Genomic DNA, 22,241 nt, shown 5'->3' on the forward strand with positions numbered 1-22,241 from the left:
TCCGGGTAGCTGAGCTGCCTCAACTGGATCCATTTGATGTGGAAGAGTAGCAGTTCTAATGTGAGTCCTTTCTGATTGACTAAACTCCTCTATCTCTAAGAGCGAGCCCAGACACCCTTCAAGGTGTTCTTGAACACCTCCACTCAGAGCAGCAACTCATTCCTAACCCAGAGTGTGCACCCTACTCTCTATCTTCTTCCTTTTTTTTTTTTTTTGTCTGAGAACCATGGCCTCAGACTTGGAGGCACTAATTTTCATTCCACCTGCCTGTCTCTTGGCTGCAAACCACCCCAGTGCAAACTGGAGGTCACTGTTCAATGAAGCCAACAGAATCACATCATCTGCTAAAAGCAGAGACAAGTTACTGTAGAGTTCAACTAGAGCCAGAATCCTCTGCCCCTTGACTGCACGGGCAGCCCTGGTGGAGTCCTATTCCCATCAGGAACAAGTCTGATTTATTGCCTGCAATGCAAACCAAGCTCCTGCCAAGAGACTCTCATCACCAGTACCTTGGCAAAGACTTTCTCAGCAAGTCTAAGGAGTGTGATCCCCCTGTTGTAGGAATACACCCTCTGTCGCCCTTCTTAAACAGGAGGACCATCATCCCAATTTGTCCAGTCCAAGGGCACTGTCTCCAAAATTTATATGATGCTACAGAAGTATTTCAACTGGGACAGCCCTGCAAAGCCTGAAGGTAATTGGGGCAAATTTCATCCACCCCAGGTGCACTGAAAGGCTACTGAAAATTTATTTAACTACCTGATGATGATGATTTCAGTCACAGTGATGGGTGATTTATCCCCCGTTGTCCAAGTGTCCTCAACGTATTTCTTCCACTGCCTGACTATATCCTCAGTGGACGTCAGCAGCACTCTATCCCCCACTTTATACAGTGTGGGTGGGAAGCTGTTTTTGCTTTAGCTACTGCCTGAGCCACACTCTGTTTGCCTCAGAGTCCTACAAGCCAACCAATTTCAATAGGACTCCTACATTTTAAAGGCCCGCCTTCATTGTCCACTATTTGGTTTGGGTGTCACCATAACAGGCACCAACCAACTGAAGTTCACAGTTTCTTGCAGCTGGCTTAGCAATAGGTGCAGAAAGTAAAAACTTTTCCGTTCAATTCAATTTTACGTAGCACCAAATCACAACAAACAGTCACCTCAAGGCACATTATATTGTAAAGACCCCAAAACAATTACAGGGAAAACCCAACAGTCAAAATGACCCCTTATGAGCAAGTACTTGGCGACAGTAGGAAGGAAAAACTCCCTTTTAATGGGAAGAAGCCTCCGGCAGAACCAGGAAGAGCAGCCATCTGCTGCAAGTGGTTGGGGCTGAGGGGAGAGAGACAGGACAAAAGACATGCTGTGGAAGAAGCCAGAGATTAATAATAACTAATGATTAAATACAGAGTGGTGGTGGTATATAAATAGAGTAAAAAGAGGTGAATGAAAACAAATAGTGCATTATAGGAACCACCGAGCAGCCTAGGTTTATAGCAGCATAACTAAGGGTTCAGGGTCACCTGATCCAGCCCTAACTATAAGCCTTATCAAAAAGGTACGTTTTAAGCTTAATCCTAAAAATAGAGAGGGTGTCTGTCTCCTTAATCCAAACTGGGAGCTGGTTCCACAGAAGAGGGGCCTGAAAGCTGAAGGCTCTGCCTCCTATTTTACTTTTTATTATCCTAGGAACCACAAGTAAGCCAGCAGTCTGAGAGCGAAGTGCTCTACTGGGGTGATATGGTACTATGAGATCTTTAAAATCAGATGGGGCCTGATTATTCAAGACCTTGTATGTGAGAAGAAGGATTTTAAATTCAATTCTGGTTTTAACAGGGAGCCAAAGAAGAGAAGACAATATGGGAGAAATATGCTCTCTCTTTCTAGTCCCTCTAGCTGCAGCATCCTGTATTAGCTGAAGGCTTTTCAGGGTGCTTTTAGGACAGCCTGATAATAACAATGAAATAAAATGGTTTGCAAATTTTGGCCAGTGAAAAGCAGGTTCAAAGTAAAATGGGTATTTCAGCATGCTGGTTTATAGTGATGTGCTCACTTGTAGAGAGAACCTATAAGCGGCAATTAAAGGAATGCCCGTTGATCCCAACAACAGTAACGTAACATGCAACCACAATGCAGGTTTCAAATGTGTAATGTTTACCACGTTCTTCATCATAATGGTATGTCTTTGAATGATGATATTGGCTACCTTGCACACAACACCAAACAACTGATCACGATATGATATGATCATTCACAGAGTCATGTAACTGCACGGCAAAAATAAATCAATAAACTTTTTCACATATATCAACAGTCACTTGCTCATACATGATAACTTTATAGGGATGTTTGTTCCTGTTCTTGCTGCCCCACTCCTGCTCCAGCACACTATGCAGTACCACTGCACCCACTCTCTGTAAGATCACTTTCTAGGTTGCCTTGTTGAAAGAGATTTTCATCTCAAATTATGTTTCTTCATATCTTTGAGACTACTTTATTGCAGAGAAGGACTAACATTCATTTGGACACCAATCACTTGCACAGCCTCTGAAGCATCAGTGGATTCCCCCAGTGTACAAGCTCTGGCTCTTTAATAAGTTCCTCAGATTGTGAGTGACAGGTTATTTGCTGTTGTGGTTCAAAATAGACAAATGGGAATACTGCAACATTTTCCTTTAATCTCACCAGTCCAATCCAGCCAGAGATTGGCTGACGCTTCAAATACTGCTGTGAATCTACAAAATCTTAATGGGACATTGTTTTTATCATAATCCATTTGGGAATTTCAAGGTCAACTGGCTGATAAAAGTGTATAAAAGATTTCAAGTTATTCATGTGTTATTGAAGTTCATAATCCACTAGGCTACCAGTTGATGTTTGCTTTAAGAAAAAGTACAATTTGCAGAGCGATGTAGTTCCCTAATATTTTCTTTACACTTCGAAAGTTTTGGTTGTTTGGACAAAGATAGGAATATGATAAAATCTACAATGTGAAAAAAACAAAAAACAACAAAAAAACATGGGTGCTGTAAGGCCTTGGAATACTGTGGCTGCCCTATCTTGAAAATCTGAAAGCAGTGCAAATAGATGACACAATCTGGTGACTCCTCTTATATAGTTTCTATTTGCAGTGTAGGAATGTAATTTGCCACATATTAATCACATAATCTGACAGAGTTGTAAGTGACATCGGTGCTGTGGTTTGGTTACCTTTAGGCAACGCTTGTGTTTTTAAGGTAAATATTGTGCCTTTAGGGCTAGAGGTTCACACTGGGAGTGTTTTGGCTCACAATACAAACTTTTCTAAAGGCTAGGGAAACATGTTTTGCCTACATTTGGGAACTACATATAGTTCAGATTATAGAATGATAGTGATTATACTTACATAATGCCCTTGGGAGTGTTCTTTGCTGTTTCCTGTTTTGATTCCTTAATGATGCAGTCATCTATATTAAAATCAGAAGCTTTGTTGTTCCATCCATGTACCCCAGCCCTCTCCTTATATGGATTATAGGATCTTGCTCTGAAACAATGAACTCTCAAACTTCTCCCTCCATTGGTTTTGTAATAATTTTAATATACAAACACAATAGTGTTTTGTCATGTTTGTTGTTTTGGGGCAGTGAATTTAATGTGTTGTGTTGTTCTTTTTGGCAGCACAGTGTCCTTTAACCACACCGTACTGCCCATTCTCAGCTTGGAAGGAAATAATTTAATCCATTTTTATTATCAACATTGTGTCTGGCAATAGGATTAAACAAGTATGGTTAGTTTACATGTCCATCACAGTTTCACAGGTGTGTTATTAGGCTGATTTGTATAACAACAAATAAAAGGTTCACTGGTACAATCTGCTTCCTGTTAAGTAGTATTATACTGGCTGCAGTTTGAAGACTGTCATTATTATTACCAGAAACTAGGAACACAATGCACATGTCATTAAAAGACAAACAGTATTCCCTCTTCAATTAATAAATCACTGCCATGTAGAACTACAGCATTTGGCCTCCACTGTTTCTATTAGTTAACATATACATCTCTTCTTTGTTTGTTTCTATTGTTGCCTGTAATCACTTTCTTTATTTACAATGGGCATGCCTAAGCATTCATACTGCTAGACTGAATTCATGCTCCTGGATCAGTGCTCCTACTGAATTCTCATTACACTTTCTGTTGATGTATACACAATAAAAGCTCTTCATTTGATACTGCACCTGTGTCTAAATTTGTTCTGTTGACTGTGAAATACAAGAAAGAATTTGATCTCATCATATCAGAGTCTGGTATGCATCAGTAATGTTCTCTGATGAGACAGTAACAAGCACAGAGCAAAAGCTTCAAATAATCTAATAGCTAACATTTGTGTTTGTATAGAAAGAAAAATAACCCATCATCATAATGATGCCTCAATGTAAATGTTGCCACAACACAGATCGGGATAGTGAGAAGTTATATATCAAATGCAGCCAGAATGTTAGGTTCAGAAGTGTAGAAGCTACATTTTCTGTGTTTTTAATGAACTGATACAATATTATACCAGTATGGCATGCATACTGCATATGGCATGCATACTGTATGCCATACTTGTGAGTATAATGGCTGTCACAGAGCTTTACAGAGTTCATCATCATTTAGACAACAATTTGATCCCTAGTTGCTGTATGTCTTGAGTTGACTCAGCAGCAAGTAATTTGAGTCATTAAATACAATGTTGGTTTGTATTTGAGCTGCATTTAATACAAGATAAAAGTTTGCTAGTAAATCTTTCACACATTTAATATTGAAAAAAGCCAATAAGTCATATTACTCCTTAGGGATGCCCTGGTCCAGATCTGGGAGGAGATCCCCCAGGACACCATCTGTCAATACAAGCACAGACTAGTCTGCAGCATCATTTTTTCACTTTGATTTTCAGGGTATCTTTGAATTCAGCCCTCTGTAGGTTGATAATTTTCTTTTCCATCAAACGATATGGCATCCCTTCATCCTAACACATTACCCATTCCATATCAGTATAGTTTCCAGCATGATTGTTTTTCCCCATTGAGATCTAATGTCTTTTCAAAGTGTTCCTTTAGATTTTTTTGAGGCCTGAATTTACTAATTTGAGTGCAAAAGATACAGTTAATGTGCACATTTTGATGAATTTATATGCATGTTTTGATTAAGGTTACCACATTTGTTTTTATTTGGTGTGCATTTAACTGTTTATGAAAGCCTGTCTTTTACATTAATCTATATACAGTGGAGCTATATAAAGCAGAAAATTTCTAGATATACCCAATTTTTGTTATCCATTGTGTTTTGCACTGTCACGGTTGCTAGGCGACATGTGTTACGCTGAGGTAATGGCAGGCGATGCAGATATGAAGGCTAGACCATCATGGGCTTTGAAGGACCTGGCCTATGTAGACTGGGTCCTTTGAAAGATCCAGCCCCTGAATATGGATACAGCTTTAGACTGTGATGCATGTGCCAAATCCACACTGCCCAAATAACATCAAAGAAGAAGATCCTTCAATCTTCTATGAAGGTTCCTTGAAGCAGGCAGACACGGTCACACAGACCTGTCTGAAAGATTACTTTTGACTGTAATCCATAATGGTGTCTTGGCTTAAAAACAAACAACCAAACAAACAAACAATAACAAGAGCTGAAGTTGTATTTTTTTGCTTCCAGCTGTTTGTAGGAGTCTTTCTCATTAAATACTTGTACTTTCACAGGGTCATAGTACATAAGCAGAATCTACAGTATATCCCATAGCAAGAGAGTTGCACACCTGGCAGAATAGCAATAACTTCATTAAATTTTCAGAACTACTATTTATTCCAACTGAATTTCTTTGCTCCCTCTGTATCAATTGAAAATAGGAAAAACAACAGAGAAATGTGATGATGCTTAGCTGTTGGTGGGTTGCTGTCCATGGTACTGAAACAGCGCAGTGCTCAACAGATTAATTTGGGTTCTTTGCTTCCTTGCTTTGTGTGGCTGTTTTTGTAGCAACAATCAATAAAATGCTGGTAACCCATACTCACAAAAACATTTTGTATGTTCAATTTAATAAAATGTGACCTCAAAATATTTTATATTGTATTGTTGGAGCTTTTTATAAATTGGCTCAAGTGCTCTGAACTGAGTCAGCACTGGGTGGGGTTAAAGACAAAATGTACTTTCCAGACATTTGTAGTACATGTTGGAGGCTACACTTGGCAGAACTTATATGAAACACCAAAATATTCAAACAAGTTTTGATCATTTCTTGAAAACGGTCTACACAAATGGACTCTGCATTTTCACTGGAGGACAGCATGAACTGATGAATGGTAAGGTAAGAAGAGGGGATTTGAAACTGAAACATACACCTGATTTTTTCATAACTAAACGTCAATCTTCCATTCCAGATTAGTAATTAATCAAAGACCCAGACAAAGTTTTAATTCTTTTGAAACTCTGACCCACTCTGAATTATAGAATTTTCAGGCTCCTCTCCTGTGGAACCAGCTCCAAATTTGGATTAAGGAGCCAGACACCCTCTCCATTTTTTAGATTAGACTTAAAACTTTCCTTTATGATAAAGCGCATAGTTAGGGCTGGATCACGTGACCCTGAACCATCCCTTAGTTATGCTGAAATAGGTCTAGGCTGCTGGGTGGTTCCTATGATGCACTGAGCATTTCTTTTCATTCACCTCTTTTACTCTGTTTATACCCCACTCTGTATTTAATCATTAGTTATTATTAATCTCTGGCTCTCTTCCACAGCATGTCTTTTTTTTTCTCTCTCCCCTCAACCCCAACCGGTCGAGGCAGATGGCTGCCTCTCCCTGAGCCTGGTTCTGCTGGAGGTTTCTTCCTGTTAAAAGGGAGTTTTTCCTTCCCACTGTCATCAAATGCTTGCTCATATGGGGTCGTTTTGACTGTTGGGTTTTATCTGTAATTATTATAGATTCTTTACCTTACAATTTAAAGTGCCTTGAGGTGACTGTTTGAATTGAATGAATTGAAGTGGTATCCTCCTTAAAAAATATATTTGCTTTTTTTTTTAAGTAAATTATACTAAACAACATATAGGCCTACGAGAGATAAGTTAGCCAAATGTCAAATTAAGTTAATTTGCAAATTTGTGTGAAAGAGAATATGAGCTTCCTCAGTTTACAATCTGACCTGGTAATGTCAGCTGGTATGATAATATTGTAGCTGGAGCCTAATGAATGTCTGTGTACATTTTAATAAACGAGTATTATTTTATTTTATATACTGCTGCATTCCAGTCAAGGGTTCAGAGAACTGTAAACATTATTTACTTATAAGTTCATATAAAGTTTGTCAGATCATATGTATTATAAGCCAACTCTTTAACATGTAAACAATTGTTTTGTTTTTTTTATTTTTTTATTTCTTTCAATTAATCAGATGTGAGCCTTTGTACTTTATGCATCATTATTATGCCTGTCAGAGTTTCTGGGCCCACATGGAAGACTTCACTGGACTAAATGTTTCCTTGCTGGGCTTCAGTTTCTTACGTCGATTCTCATAAACCCTTAGCTTGCTACAGCTAATATTAGTAGAAGAATGAATGCACGTTTCATATCATAGACCCATGGCATCGAATTAGTGGTTGTGATTGTACGTTTGGGGGATAATTATAAATGCATACTGGAAAGTGAAAGGAGCATACCCTTCCAGCAAGATGGTCCCTGCGGTCAGAGTCCACAGAGTAAGAGACGGAAGAAGTAGCATTGCAAACCACTATATTTACTGAATCAATACATACTGGATTATGTGGAATATCAACCCACTAAAGGTAATGTGCGTAACTGAAAATTCATAATGCCTAATGTGGTTTCAAGCAAATATCTACAATTAAAGCTGAAAAAAAAAAACACAGGAAACATTAAAACTAACATAATTGGTTGAAAGCCTTGAAAGATAAACCTGTATAATGTCAATAATTTCCTGGAACCAAATGGCAATCAAACCTAATTTTGAACTTTTACTGTATATTACACTGTTTATGAAACTGATAATGACCACAAACCCATTATGTTTTTATAGGCATTCAAACACTCACATTAACACTTAGATGTGCAGCGTAATTAGAACAGCAAGCTTGCGTGGAATTTTCACAGCCAAATTACATTAGCTGAATGTCAACTGGGGTGTTACACTGAAGAGGGGACTCTCAAATCTCCCTCTGAAAAGGCTAAATATAGCAGCATCCTTATCGAAATACCAAAGAAAGTCATCAAATTCAACATGGTCTTGAGAATGCACACCCCTCCCAGTGATTAAACAGTAGGAGAGTATTACATAAAAACAACAAGCAAATAGAAATTGTGCCTAATCAGCAGACATTAGGACAAATTAGTTGTTGAAGCTGATCAATTAATGGGGTACTTGGCCTGTTGGTTCTCAGTAGTGGACTGGGAGACTTGGTCAGTAAATCTATTGGCTTCACTGTTGTTCAGAGATAAACAGTTATTATTTTAAAAAGGGCTTTGGATATGCACTGTTTAATTAAGGGCTTTTGGGAATTATAATCAACTGCAAAAGAGATGCTGTGGTGATGAAGCATAAATCCATAACTGTGCAGCAGACAGCTTGGCCAGTCTAGTGCATTTGCAATATTGTTCACTGGATAAACAACTCTGTGTGTGTGTTTCTTTCTAAAAACATTCAGAGATTGTCACAGCAGTTGGAGGTGGGTTTAATCTGTGTGTTTAAGGTTTGTCTGCTGGTTAATTAAGTGTTGCTTACAACAACGCTGAACCTTTTGAAATGTCTTATGTTTTCATTAGTGTTTAAACTTATCGTGCTGCATTTCTTCTGTTGTTACTGGGCAGCCGTGTCAATTTGTTAATGGCCAATCTGTCAGCAGTTTCAGAAGGAGAGAAGCTGAGAGAAGCCGTTTTATAAGTTTGTTACAGTTCTGTCCATCTGTTAAATAACTCTTATTTGTGTTATCTATTATTAATTGTGAGAACTGTTAGTTTGAGGGGAAGTGGTGTTTGAGTGTTTTGGTTGGTAATTCAACTGAATTAGAAAAACAATATAACTGGATGGTGAACTGTAGGTAATCAGCTAACAGTCAGAATGTTGAAAAGGGCACTCTGTCCAGTGGACCTACTGAAAATTTGAATTATGTGGATATTTTTAGTCAAAAGTTAATAAGTTTATCATTCAAAGGACAGACAACTTAGGTAGATGAAAGAAGGTTGTGGTAAATGTACTGGTATATAGCGCTTTTCTACGCTACTTGAGCACTCAAAACACTTTATATAACATGCCTTATCCACCTAAGCACTTTTTTCCTATGCCTCAGTGCTTTCATTCTAACATTCACACACATCAGAGAGCAACTTGGGGTTCAGTATCTGACCCAAGGATACTTTGGCAGATTGGAGCAGCCAGGGATTGACCACTAACCTTTTGATTAATAGATGACCTGCTCTACCTCCTGAGCTACAGCCAAACTCTTTCTTAAAGGTAAGTTCCAGACTGACAGTAAACAAGCTAACAACTGAGAGCGAGAAAGCACTCACTCACGTCAGCTCGCTTTGACCACAGTTTGAAGTTAAGTAAAAAAAACTTTGCAAACCTATCAAAAAGAAGCTTGGAATAGCAGCTTGGAATACTGCCAAACTGCTGTTAGCGTCCTCCCTGCTAAGTTAGCTCAGACACTAGCTGCTGCTGTCACATGGCAAAGTAAACACAGAACACAGAACTGGACTGAACTGAACATATACACTACTCACAAAAAGTTAGGGATATTTGGCTTTTGGGTGAAACTTCAGGACGAGCCTAAAATGCATTCAAACCTTTACAGGTGAACTTAATGTGACCTTCTCTAAGCCTTTGAATGCACATGTCCAACTGTTAAATGTTTCAGAACTTTTTGCACTTTTTGCTTAACGGCAAAATTCACAACAGGTGTTTGATCCTCGAATTGACCAATAAATGTCCTGGTTCAATTAGAGCTGGTGTTTAAACAGTCGTCCTCATCATGAAATATGAGATATGGGGATCAGAACATTCATAATGCTAACCAGGCCTCTTTGCACCCTTGTGAAACAAATAAATAAAAAATATTAATCATATGCCCATAAAAGCCCCAGTCACGCAGGTCACTAACTGGTTGGTGGGTCTGGCAACCACCAGTTTTTTGGGAAAAAAATTGGTATTCCCAAACCAGTTGGGAGAGGTTGTTGAAGGTTGCTGGCAGAAGCTGTGAAATTGAGTGCTAAAGACCCAGTAACTCATGACTAGACATAAACATAACACTTTCCAGTCCCCTTTCCATCTCTGCTCAGCAGCAGCATGTTGTTGTGAGCATGGTGACATAAGCATTTCAAAACAATATTGTGTTTAAGACTCATGGAGCTCTTACTAGTGCTGTTTACCCTTTTTCATTAGAAATGTGTATATTTTGCATAATGACTCTTGCACATTATGTTTACTCCTCAATGTAAAGAGATTGTCAGACATATAGTAGCATATATCTGTACAGGTCATAGTAATTATTGCCATTAAATATCTTAATTCTTATATATTTTTATATATAATTTGTATATATAATTCTTAAACATATATTTATTTTAATATGAGTATCAAAACTGGGTGCATCACTATTACTGACAGCATTTTTAGATTAGGGAGCATTTTTTAATTAAATCTTGACAGTAAGCCATCAAAACCACCACCAGGTTCCCAAATCCATGCTGACAGGGAATCCAGTGGTCCAACTAGGGCAAGAGCTGAAGAGTGTGGGACTGTATTTTCTCATTCATTAAATGGAGACATTCTAGTTGATGGGGTGGCAAAACAAAATCCAAAATGACAGGTATCAGAATTAGGCTGCAGTCACCCTTATTCCTCAGGAGAGTCAGAAGTTTGTTAAGCCTGCTTAGCTTGCACAATATAGAGGTACATCAGGAGTCAAGCAATCACAGAAGTGAAGCTGGACCAAAGTGAAGGCTTTTTAGAGTTGCTGATCCAGCAGCAATTTTCAGATTTAATGTAGGTTTCCAGGGGCTGTGTATTCAGCTAAAATACCATTAAAAATGAAAAAAAGTCCAAACAAAATAAGCACACTCAGTAAGAACTTTTATTTATACATGTGTCACACATAGCACACCTACTGTACACATGGGTTTTTTCTGGTTTATAATAAAGATTCTGCAAACAGTAAATTTGGAATGACCTAATGGCATGGTCACACATTGCATTTCTTACAATCCCATTAAATTTCTTAAATGATTTTAGTCAAACTTTGTAGACATATTTTTCTTTAATACCAACTTTGGAACCTATCTCAGCTGTCACAGAGCGAAAAAGCTAAAAACACCTAAAATAAACAGTTTGTGCAGACGTGCTTTCACGGGACACTGAAAGAGCTCTTACCACTAAAAGAACTAACATTATGTTGCAATTTATTTTTTTTATTAGGGACATAAATTCTTGAAGGAAAGGAAAAGTATACTCAGAATAAAAATATAAAATGAATATGAATATAAACTAATAAGAACTATATAAAATGAAAACTAAAAAAAATAGCACATAATGCACAGAAAACCAGTCTTTATTGCTGACCACTAAATCAAGCTATGGCACAAGCATTAAGACTTTATAGTTAAGGAGACTCTGTCATTTATTTAATTAAAATTAAGCTAAAATATGTGAAATATATGAAGTCTACTCTTACTGCTTCCATAGGAATTAAGAGGGTGAGTAGCAGCCAGGTGCTGCTAATCAAATCAATTGACTTGAAGTGTGAGCGCATCCATAACAGCAGAGGTTTGGGCAGTTTGCTGGAGCATCCAGGTGTGTGTTAATACAATGGCAAGGAGGAAAGACAACAGCAATGATCTTAAAGGAGGAATTGTTGCAGCCCATCAATCTGGGAAGGATTATAAGGCTATTCCCGAACAATCTGAAGTCTATTCTATGGTGAGAAAAATCGTTCACAAGTGGAAAACTTTCAAGATAATCTTTCGAGACAAATGTAACTCTTCTCAGGAGTGGACATCCCAGCAAATTTACTCCAAGGTCAGGCTGTGCAATGCTCAAAGAAACTGCAAAAACCCCAAGAGCTACATCTCAGACTCTACAGGCCTCAGTATGTCACAAGTTAAAGTTCATGACAGTACAATTATAAAAAGACTGAACAAGTGTAGCATGTTTGGAAAAGTGTCCAGGAAAAGGTTTCTTCTCTCTAAAAAGAACATGGCAGCACAGCTTAGGTTAGCAGAATTACATCTGAAAAAACTACAAGATTATGCTGTCCTTACATTTGATATGCGTTTTGTGCAGGAAAAAAAAAAGTAAAAAAAAATGGATATTTGCTAGCAGGAAGTGCTTTTGAATTAAAAAAAAAAAATGGAGCAATATCCCTCGGACAGACAAGACCAAAGTGGAGATGTTTGGCTGTAATGCACAGCACCACATTTGGAGAAAACCAAACAGCATATCAGTGCAAACAGCTCATATAACGGTCAGCACGGTGGTGGAAGGGTGATGATTTTGGGCTTGTTTTACATCCACAGGACCTGAGCACCTTGCAGTCATTGAGTTGACCATGAACTCATCTGTATTCCAAAGTAATCTAGAGTCAGATGTGAGGCCATCTGTCTGACAGCTAAAGCTTTGCTGAAACTGAGGCATGCAGCAGGACAGTGATCCCAAACACAGCAGCAAATCTACCACAGAATGTCCTCAGGATGTATTTATCTAATTTGAAGATCTAGTAATCAGACAATGTTTTTTTTATTTTTTTATTTTTATTATTATGGCTTCATGTAAAATATTAGAATTGACAGATTGTGCACTTTTTTTTTTAATCATGACTGTATACGAGCAGCGAGGTTGACCTACAAAATTAGGTGGGGAAAGTGTTCAATACAGAAAGAAAATTTTAATGAGATTTGTAATGACAACTTTCAGTTTTCATTTTGTACAAAAATAATGTGACTGAATATGAACTAAGCATCATTGGTGATCCTTTTAACAAATCCTTGGTCAAAATGGCCCATGCAGAAAAGAAGAATGCAGTTCAAAAGCACAGACGGATTCAATCAATCATCATATCAGATGCACCAGATAACACACTGTGCATTGTATATAATATTGATGTCAGTCATTCACAAGAATGCTTGTTCATATTGATTGCAGTGCTCCCCACAGTTGTGTTTCTGCTGCCAGTTCTAAAGTGATTACTTTTATCATTTAGCATTGAGCAAGAAAATATATCTAATTTCCAAGGGCAATAAATGTAATGCTTGCTGACAGAGTTGTTTCTATTAAAAAAAAAAAAAAAACTTAAAAAATAATTAAGAATTGTAAAAGTAAAAGATAGCAAATTATTTTCTGAGGCACTTTTAAAGCAATCAGAAACATCATTTTCAGCGTATATTACTTTAATATTGCACCAAACACCACCCAGACATAATATTGCCTTTAGCAACAATGATGTTAGTGCAGTTCTTTTTTTTTTTTTTGCTCAGATGTTTTCAATCAACTCTTTCAGCATACACTCAACACAGTCAGTGATGCACAAATGTGAAGAAAGCAATTATTTGTGGCCACAAAATGGATTTACTAATGAAATGCTAAATAAGTATACATACCTACCCGAGGCAATAACTGCAGCCAATGGAACATTAGTGTTCTGATGTTAGAGAACCGTTCCTTACATTTGCATGATATGTTGTCAACAATAATGGGTGTATGAATTCTTATCATGTACTAAAGAAATATTTATACTGTATTGCAATATACAGTAATGCATAAGGTGTAATGTAAGCCTAATACATGTCTGTTGCTATATACTAACTCAAACAAACATTAGGGGCAATATCTAGAGATTTCAATACTGCAATATTAAAACAGTCTATTTTAATATACAACAGGTTATATTTCATTATAATTTTTAAGAACGTGACTTCAGCCCTCCTGTCATATTAAATGCTGCTTTGCTAGTGTCTCAACCTTTGATCTGATATCTGACCAGAGGAGCCTAAATAAGCAGAGAAGAACTGCTTGCTGTTACTCTGCCTACTCAGGCAAATTTGTTTTTACCAGTATTAAATTGAAACATGCTGATTTTAATAGGCAAAGTCACTTCCACAGTCTGTTATTTATAAACCCGGCTCTCTCAAAGCCAGAAACCACATGTTTCATCATTGATTTCTTGCTCCTGTATAGCCTAGAGCTGCTGTGATGATGACTACTTTTAACTTTACCATCCCATTGGGTTCTTTACACTATAATAATGCATAAACACTTACCTCTGTAAAATCATCCAAATCAGCATCACAACCATTCCAGTCTCCAGTCTTCTCATGTGCAATCTGCATGATTGCGGAGCATCTGGTTATGGAAGGGTGAAACTCATTATTTATTTGTAGCAACAAGAAACAGACGTCTGTATTTGCCAATGCAGAGCTGATGCATACATTGCATGCGTGCATGAATAAATAAATAAATATTGACATTTTTCTGTTCTTTCAAACAGAAACAGAGTGAACATATAATACTGGGGTACATGGACCCGGCATGTCTGTCTGTGCAACTTCAAGGCAAACCGGTGGTACATTAGTTTGCTTTTGTATAACAAATGACCTTTCCTAATAAATTACTGTGCTATTCTCAGCTTTAGTCTCACAAAAAAAACCCAAATAAATAAAACAATCTATTTTGTACTCTCTGTAGCAGACATTTTCTCTGGTGCAAGAAATAAGCTGACAGAGCCCAAAATGTTGCAGCAAAAACAGTCTTTACGTTCTGGGAAATGTGTTGTTCTCTGCACAGCTGTGAGAAACTGCATAAAAACACAAAGAGTTGATTGTAGCTTTTAGATTGTTTGTTTTGTTTTGTTTTTTTTTTCCACCTCTTCAGCTGCACAAAAGCAGGTTTCCAGCTTAAAATAATTTCTCCCATTTCTGTACACATATGAAAGGATGAAATTATTTGTCAAAGTGAATGTCATCTAATTTAGTTCAGTGTAATCCCGCATGCTGATACAATCTTCTCAGATGGGCTGCGCTTCTGCTGAGATATATTGTTCAGCAGCTTCCCTTTTTAAGATCTCAATCTACATAAAGCACCTCGCCTTTTTCACTCCCTTTTCTTCCACTGTATTTTATTACATTGAGGGCATCTGACTAATGCAATGCACTGTTGGCCTGCTGCCACTTCCCAATTTATAATACGGCAGCTTTGGCCACTCCATGCATACCAAGTAATGCTGATTTGTTGTACTGGCCATACTGCCTCTCACTCTGCTACTGTTTTTTTTTTTTTTTCTCCCTCTCTCCATTACCTCTTTCCAAAATGGTAATGAGTGTGGTAAAACACAGTACTTAGAAATGGCAGCGAGGGGATAAAGTGGACAATGAGTATAAAATACCAAAAATACTATAACCCCAATAAAGATGCATCACTTGAGTAAAACAGTGAAAGTCTCATGATGGAAAACACATTTGATCCAATGTGACCAAAAGCCTGAGCCTCAGTACTTTTACACATGCAGACTTCTTGATGTCACTATGTGAACATACAGTGCATGCAGACCTCATCCTGTAGATTGTTTTTGCTTCCTCTTTGTTAACCTTTAAGTCTCATTAAACGTCATGTTGGCTGCATGATCTTCCCAATGTACTTCCTCACTTCTCTGAGGAACAAATTTTTATATATTTTTATTAAAATTCTTAATCGCTGTTCCTTTTTTTTCCGGAGATGTCTGGCTTTCTAAGGCGTAGAAAAAGCTCGAAAAAGGTCTCGCATGGAACACAATTGCTTATCATTGCTACTGCCATAATCCTTTTAGTACACACGCTATGAATTTAACCACATGAATGGCAGCGTTATTTTATTTAACGAGGAACTGAAACTCTTGGGATTAAGAAAGTGAGAGTGTGCTGGGCCAAGATAGGAGGCATTACCCTAGCATGTTTTTCAATGAGCACAGGCAGAACATGCAAGCTCCACACAGAAGGACCCTCTTGCTGTGAGGCAGCAGTGCTAACCATTGAGACACTGTGCTGCCATTTGATGTCGAAACAGCAAGCGAGTGCTCCTGAAACGCTGGTAATAGTCCACATTTGCACATGAAAACTAGTTGCGCTGTAGGTTAACGCTGACTGTGTTTGTCAACAGTGATGAATGCTTATAAGAGACAATTTGGCTAATTGTGTCGGAAAGTCTGATAATTTTGACTAACCACATGTTTTTGTAACACACGCTATCATCTCATTGCTTCCGTGCTTCTTTGCCTGACCTGCTTTTAGCACTGCAAAATGCTTTTCTAAGAACATTTTTACACAAGTGAACTGCACAAAAACCCTAGTTATAAAAGAACTGAGCTCCCCGATGCTAAATGGAAGTTATGTATTTCAGCAAGTTCTGTGAGCACAGGTGGAACCCTCTAACATGCACTAAGGAGCCAGTTAATTAACCCTACATGTGCTTACAGAAGAAAAATACTCACAATAACTTTGTGTTTCTATTGAACTCAAGTCTTATGAGGGTAATACCACACAAACACAACAGTTTAATTGACCCAAAACATATGCATCCAAAAACAACTACACTCCACTTTTTTTTTTGTTTGTTTGTTTTGCTGCTCACAGATCAGTATGAAACATTGGTTTTAAAATGTCACCCATGCTTAGTTTGCATCTGCCACAGCTAGGTTCAATGGACGTCAAGCACCTATTTTTACATTGCCTGCTTTTACTCCCTGTGAAAATGTCAGCAGCTCACAATGTGTCTATTTGGAACACAACTGCCTCCTCTGAACAGATGCATTTAAATACTGGTCTATTAGTTAAATGGATCATCCACAAGTGCAGCTGTCATGAGGCAAGAGGCATCTGGACTCAAAGCGAGCCAAGGAAAATTGCTGCATCACCAGGACTTTGTGGTGGGAACATCCGCTTGACTGTTTTGCTCACTGAATTCAAAATGGTTTCTAGATAATATGTAAACATTGGCACAATGCTCAAAGCTTATGAATACATTTATCCATGAAATCCAAAAAACCCTCGGGTTCCTTAGGAAAAAAAAAACGTGTCAAATTGATAGCAAAGCATATGTTTGACAAGACAAACTTGAAGAAAGTTATTTTCCTTTTTAGCTCTTAATGTCTCATAATGATGGAATGCTTCCCATTACATGGCTGCAGGTGCTGTCATTAAGGTCTTTTAGACCTAACGAAGCATGATACATTCCATGATGAAAGGCAGCTCGCTCTAGAAGCTCAGCTTTGGCAGTCATATTTATTGGACACCTGAAATGAGAATGTGGCCCCCAGAAGGTCAACAATGGGGATTCTGAAGTGAAGAATCTGAATAATTATCGCTTCCAATTCCAGAGTAGAAGGGATGTGGTGATCTGGAGGCCACTCGGCGACAGAGCCACTGAGTGAGAGTGTTTGGATGGAGGCCCAGTAGCAAAAGGTTAGCCCACTATAAATAGGATGGGCAGAGAGTCTTAATGGCAGGAAAGGCTGGAAGAGGACCATGCAAGTTTTTAGTGGTGTTCAGTCAAACACACCCTACATTAAGAAGCACTGTCAAGACTTAAGCCTTGCTATTACATGTGATTATATATATATATATATATATATATATATATATATATATATATATATATATATATATATATATATATATATATATATATATATATATATACAGAGGTGGGAAGTAACGAAGTATTTGTACTTACTTCCCACCTCTGTATATATATATATATATATATATATATATATATATATCTACTTAAGTAGATTTTTCAGGTATCTGTACTTTACTTAAGTATCTATTTTTCTGACTACTTTTTACTTTTACTCCCTACATTTTTACACAAGTATCTGTACTTTCTACTTCTTACATTTTCAAACAGACTCGTTACTTTTTAACACGTCAGAGAGAAGTTTGCATTTCCGGTCAGTGCGCCGTCAAACATCAAACGATCTGAGCCTAAACGGAGGAATAATAACACATAAGAGACAATCGTACTGGTGTATCCTTCATCATCGGGGCTGATCTCGTACAAAGGGATTAAATACGCAAACCCATATAATTAATGTATCATTTATAGCGCTATAATCGGGCCGGACCGAGTCCGTAAGTTGCGCTGCGGCACATAAACAGCTTAGCTAGCGCTACTGAAGAGGAGCGAGCATGAAGGGAGTAACGTGTGGCAGGTAAATGCAACGTTTCTAAATGCTCAACAAATATCAGCAAACACACAAAGTGTGTGCAGTTTGTCACACAGTGTGTCTGCTAGCTAAAAGAAGAGCTGCTGTATTTCAGGGAGAGCAAAGAGAGAGAAGTTCACTCAGAGATGGAGAAAGAGGACAGGAGAGGAAGAAGAGAGGTTAGAGTTAAAGGTAAGGACTGGAAAATAAACTGAACTATGCTGACTTTGTGTAATTCAAAGATTGTATGAAAATACTACAGTTTAGTGTGTAATAAATAGGTTAGCTTGTTGTACTGTATTTACAGTAAAGCTGTGTTGGACTGGAGCACAGTGTTTGTGTTCATGGTCAGAGTTACAGGTTACATCAGTGCAGCAGAGATGAGTTTGAATCAAAGCTGCTGATGCTGAGATTCATTCACTGAATCCAACATTTCTACAGCCTGTATGCTGTCAGTGTAGGGGATGGAGATCAGCTCAGATAGCTGTGAAATACTGGGTTACATCTTTGTGAGTTCAGTTCATCCACACAGAGCAGTAAACCTCAGAGCAGCAGCAGCAGGTCAGCTGATCACAGCCTGCACACCAACATCATTTACTGCAGCTACAATAGAAAGCTGTGATTCTTCTCCCCATGCAGAGCCACTACAGCTGATCTTAGGGTTCCTCCAGCTTCTGAATCCCACTGTAACCCCTGAGTATCCTCATGTTTGTGTTTAGGTGGAGGCACAGTCACCCTCTACTATGGAGGACACAGAGAATAGAGCTGTGTTTAAATTCCCTTTCACAGTTTGTGTCCTACATAACAGTTTCAAGCTGAGTACATTCATTAGGATTAAAATTTAGATTGGAATAACATTTGTATTCTCATGTAATATTATTTTATGTTATTACAATAATATATAATGAGGTTCGGATTGTTTTACACAAAAATAGCAGGTAGAAACATCCTCCAAAGAACTACTTTTACTTTCTTACTTTGAGTACATTTCAGAGCCTGTACTTTTTTACTTTTACTTAAGTAGAGAAGTTGAACCAGTACTTCGACTTTTACTAAAGTATTTTTTAACACAAGTACTTGTACTTCTACTTAAGTACAGAATGTCAGTACTTTTGCCACCTCTGTATATATATATATATATATATATATATATATATATATATATATATATATATATATATATATATATATATAAAAATTACATTAAGACGAGTGAATTGTAAATGTAATAGCTACATATGTGTGCGTGGGGTTCAATCTGAAATGCCCACACTGAATTTATGAACACATCTATCATACTGGGCTGTGCTGTCTAGTACAGGACTGACACTGTTATGTGTTTTAAACTGAAATACTCTGATTAGATTTAGCAGCATGATGGTGTCTACCCCTGACTACACCCACTGCTGCCCATCAGGACTGTTTACTGCAATGGTCTGCTTGTGTGAACATCAGTGGGACACGCACACATGCACAAACACACAATGAAAACAGAGGGAGAACTATGAATCAGGAAATCTTGGATACCCCGACTGTAATGAACCTCCTGTAAGGGCTCCTGGGTAATTCAATCTCCATTCAGAAATGGCTCTCCCTGCATAACGCCCATTTCATCTGGCTTGCATCAAGATATGTCTCCATGTTGGCAAATGAAAGCGCTTGGAAAGTGGCAGTAGCATTAGATATTGCATGGGCACCAGGCCTAAGTGCGCGGATAACCTTTCAGCCATGCTAACACTGGGACTTTAGTGAGAGCATCCTAGCGTTAATTGTATGGTGAAGCAGACCTTATTTCAAAGCATGCCTCCACAGTTTGGTAATTGTTACCATTATGACTTGACAACACCACTCACTGCACTTTAAGTGATTCCAAGCCCTTGCTCAGTGGCATGGATATTCCACCCCACTGTTCTCACCAAGCTGTCTCCAGAGAGCCAATGCTCATCAGCCCTGAATGGGCGTGTGTGCTCAGCCATTGTAGCTGATGCCCATCATACTGAAATGTGCCGGAGTTCTCACTTGAAACGAGGAAGGTGTTCATTTTAAGAAAAAAAAAAAGCTGTTGCAGCATAAAAGATACATACCACCAGCACAAAGGGGTGATTCACATAAATCTCAGCTATGCAGCAAGTACTACATGACATCTATCTATAGGAAGGTTTAGAAGGTTATTATAATCACCAAGTACGCACACATGTCAGCAGTTCCCTTGCCTCACGTATGGTGACTGAGATTAGACAGTAAACTGTGATGTAATTTTCTCCCATAACAGCACAATATCCCAATCACTGGCAATAGCAGTATGTTCATACATCATTCACTCACATTGTGATACATTTTTTTTTTGAGATACATTATTCAAAGTACAATTCATAGCTTTATTGTTTTTAAAAAGTACATTTCACCCATCTCTTTACAGGATAGAGGGTTGACAAGCATCCTTTCTTCACAAATACTTTTGAATAATGGAATCAGATTTGAAAAGTGTCTAATTTCAATATCCCAAGCCCTATTTATTATGGTTCCCTGCCCAATCAATTTCCTGAAGGCCAAATGGCCAATTTATCTCACCACAACCTAAATAAAGCCAAATGGGTTTAAAGTGAAAAAAAAAAAAAAAAAAAACACACACACATGAAAGGGAGAAAAGTTCTTGGTCTGTTTTTCTCTCATACTAGTTGGCAAGGACAAAGCAATTTTGCTAAATTTTGCAAATCTGCTTTTCATACCTGCCACATTTCTTTAAATGCAAAAAAAAAAAAGGGAACACATAAAACATTGTGGAAACCCAAATACATTCACCACGGCATGAACGCTGTCTTTCATATCACATTAATTCGTTTAAAAATAAGAATAGGAATCTGCATATTTTCACATAAACATCACTCAAATCTCAAAATAATGAAAAACATTTCAATCAAATTACCAAAAAAAAAAAAAAAAAGAAGTTTGTCTGCTATTACCTTAATCAAAATATAGGTAAATGCATCTCAAATTTTAGTTTCAAGTACCGTTCTAACAGCATTGCACTACATTAAAAAAGGCATCATTTGCCTCATGTACATTTGTGGGTTCTCCTGTAAATTTCTGGCATGGTTTAAAAAAAGGTTTGTGTGCCACTAATCAACACCACCATCCATCCATCCTCAGTCTGTCAAACTATGGAACAACATGGCTCCTGATAAAGGATGTATTTGAAGAAAAATGTGTGTATTAGAAGTAAAATGTCAGAATAAATGGTTAACACATCACCATTTTACTGTGCATAGCTGAGAATCTGTTGCAACGGTCCATTTGTTGACCTTGTGACCAGACGTCAAGCTGTTCAGACGGTACCCCTCCCTGTGGCCCATTTGAACCAGCGTTGATCTCCAGCAGCCCTGTATAAGATGCAGTGTGTAGATCATGAATGGAATGATAGAAAGAAAGAAAGAAAAAACAAACAAGGCAGGATTTCTTTTAATTGGGCGGTGTGCCTCATTATTCAATTACCTGTTGCCATAGCAATATGCTATATTTGGCCACAAACTCTTCCAGTCCTTACGCTGAATGTTATTTTATAAATGATGTTATACTGTATGTAATCTGCCATACTCCAAATTAAGCAAAATTAAATTAGACAGCAGATTTTCCCAGGAAAATTAGACTTCATCTGGAATTCAGGAGATGCACTTTCTGTCACCTATGTTAATAACAAGGTTTGATCCATGCTCCCATGTCCACTAATGGCCCATCCATCTGTATCCTGATGCAAGTGCACAAAGAGCACCATTTCCCCTGTTCTCTCTTCTTGTTTCTAGTGCTCTTTTCTCTCTTTACACTGTGAATGATAGCACCCCAGTGGCACTGTAGGTGATAAATAAATCCTGCAGGAAACGGGAACTGGATCTTGAAGGGGAGGGTTCATGCAATGGAAAAGGAGATCAATGCATCTCTTAATTACGAGTGTGGCTAAAGCACACTATTGGGTTCAGCTACTACAGGCACTAGATCTGTTACACTGGACTAACCAAGTAGATTTGACACTGTACATTCAAG

Source organism: Archocentrus centrarchus, chromosome 18 (genome assembly GCF_007364275.1).
Source record: "Archocentrus centrarchus isolate MPI-CPG fArcCen1 chromosome 18, fArcCen1, whole genome shotgun sequence".
NCBI lineage: Eukaryota > Metazoa > Chordata > Actinopteri > Cichliformes > Cichlidae > Archocentrus > Archocentrus centrarchus.